The sequence below is a fragment of the Cebus imitator genome, unplaced genomic scaffold, assembly GCF_001604975.1.
Source record: "Cebus imitator isolate Cc_AM_T3 unplaced genomic scaffold, Cebus_imitator-1.0 Scaffold220, whole genome shotgun sequence".
In the NCBI taxonomy this organism is placed as follows: Eukaryota; Metazoa; Chordata; class Mammalia; order Primates; family Cebidae; genus Cebus; species Cebus imitator.
Window position 1 is genome coordinate 3,501,382 of NW_016107535.1, and position 2,752 is coordinate 3,504,133.

Below are 2,752 nucleotides of genomic sequence, written 5' to 3' on the forward strand. Positions count from 1 at the left end.
AGCACAGACTTAAAGAGCAGCTGTCTCTTGGCAGAAATCAGAAACTCATTTATTTGTTCTCATTTATTTGTTTGAGCATTCTTTCCATCAAACACCATTCTAGAACACAAAGGAAAACAGATATGCTAGAGTTCTTGCTTTTTGAGTGGCATCAATAATATCCACCCCCTGACCCCCACCAGCCTGGCCCCTTTTCTTCCAATGCCTGATTCAAATACAGTTTTCCAGCCATTTCTCTCAACATCTCCCACACATTCTCTGTTTACAGTAGGAGGATTGAACCTGTTATACCCTTCCCACCTCTTAGTGGTGTGGGAAACACTTTTCTCTGGACTTACATGGAGTACGATACCATCCTTCATAAAGCACTCACCACATCATGCTGCAGTCATTTTATTTTTATATCAAATAGTACTTGCATAAATGAATGGATGCATGCTCTTTCCCTGCCCTGTTATGTCTCATACCTTCCTCCTTTGTCACCACAAACCTTTTCAGCCCAACTATATCTCTCCTTCTAATCCTATCTCTCTTTCAAATTCTATCTCTCCTTCTAATCTGTTGTAGTGATACCCTTTCTGTTTCTTTCCTTGATACGCTCCAAATAAAAGTACTTGGAAGTACTTAGAAGCACTCCTTCCGGCAAGGCACAGTGCTCACACCTGTAATCCCAGCACTTTGGAAGGCCAAGACTGGTGGATCATGAGGTCTGGAGTTAGAGACTAGCCTGGCCAACATGGTGAAACCCTGTCTCTACTAAAAATTCAAAAATTAGCCAGGCATGGTGGTGGTTACCTGTAAGTACTCCTTCCTCAATGCTCCAATATTACTATATTTTTACTTTCTTATTGACCTTAGTGTAGCATAGGTAAAGCATAGTCTTCAGAATCTGTTAGACCTGGGGTTTGCTCCTGACTTTAACATTAACTAGCTGTGTGGCCTTAGAGAAATCAGCTTCTCTGACTCCATTTTCTCACTGCTAAAAGTAGAGAAACGATTTCTACCTTTTAAGGATATTGTGAGGTTTAGAAGTAATTGATGTTTAAAGGGTTTGTCACATGCTCAATGCCAATTGCTCAATGAAGAGGAAATATTATTTCAACCTTGTATTGTATAATCCATGTAGACATTTTATCTTCTTCTCTTCGCTCCTCTTCTGACCTATAATGAAGGAACCATGTCTACTCTATCTCAGCAATGCTCACATTGCCCACATACAGCAAATGTTCAACATGTTTGAATAGATATATGAATAAAATATAAATTTCTCAACGTTGGTGGCAGAGAAAGAATATCATACAAAGTCTCTGTATCTCATATGGGTATTTGAAAATTATTCTCTAAAGATGAATAATATGAGCGCCTCTCTGCTAGAGGATCATTTAGTCTTCCTGTTGATGCACAAATAAATAGAACTGGATGGTACAGTCCACTCATACTGCTTAAGAACAAGCACATATTAGCACAATTTTAACTGCCACTGATTGGTTGTTATTCACCTGATTGTGGCCAATTTAGATTAGGTCTGCCCTTAAATACTGTAGTGGTTTAACTTATGGAAAAATACGGGTGATGGTATCTATATGAACATTCTTCCATTTAGATTAGATTTGGGAGGCTAGAAGCTGATACATTATCTTAATTACTTACAAGGCCAAGTTAGGACTATAAAGGTTAGTTCTCCTTTTTGCATGTAAAGTTCTCGTCTTTAAATTTCCTGATGTAGTAAAGTGTCAACAATGCATAATAACCCTCCTCCAAGGCTTTATTAAAATCCTGACCTTTGCTTCAAAGCTTCTGTTTGGAAGAATAAAAGCAAGGAAAGAGAAGTAGGCCTTTTCTAACAGTCTCCAGGAGCTTTAGGCCGTAGGCCAGGAAGACAGGCTGCCTTTTGGAAAACGTGCTTTGCCGGTCACTGTGACTGGTAGTGCCCGGTGGTGGCACTGGAGGAGCTTCGCCAGGAAGTCAGACATTAAAGGAGAAGCAACTCAGAGGATGGAATTCTGATTCTGCTATTACAAGTATCTACTGACCTCTGATAGCTTCAGAATTCTCAAAAGATATTAACTTTATCCAAAGCCCTGCGCTAAGTTACTTGACCAAACTCTGACGTAGCTTCCAGCAGCATAAGGTCATGTCTCTAGGATGACCCCAGCTCCCCATTAAGATACCTGCTTGAAAAAAACTCACCTCTCCTAGGTGATTGTTGTTTTGCTTTTACCCAATACCCAATGATGGGTTCTTGATCTCCCCTTCTTAGAGACTACTTAGAAAGGCTCACTTTTGTGAATGCGGACGTTTTACAACTCAGTAGTGTCTCTCTCAAGGACTTGAGCGCCATGGGCCTCTGTCTCCCAATCTCTGTGAAAGAACAGAATCCTAACTTCAATAATTGCCAGCCAGCAGACACAGTTCGCAGAGCTAGTCATTTCACTGACCAACCTCAGTAATGTTTCACTTCTCAGACTACTGAGATCCTGCTTTACTACCTCCCTCATTCTCCATTTAAAAGGCCAAATAACCTCTGTGCAAAAAGGAATGAAGCTCAGCTCCTTCCTCTGCTATCAATAGTTACTAAATAAAATCTGTTTTCATGGCTTTAATTAATGTCAGGCAGTGTTTATCTTTGACGCCTCCACATGGGAGTAGTGCCCTTTGATGGGAGTCAGCTTCATCCCCATGCAGATAATTGGAGTTTGGAGGGGTTCCAGAAGTTCCCCTTACCCCTCTCTTCTTTCAGGACTGCATGTAA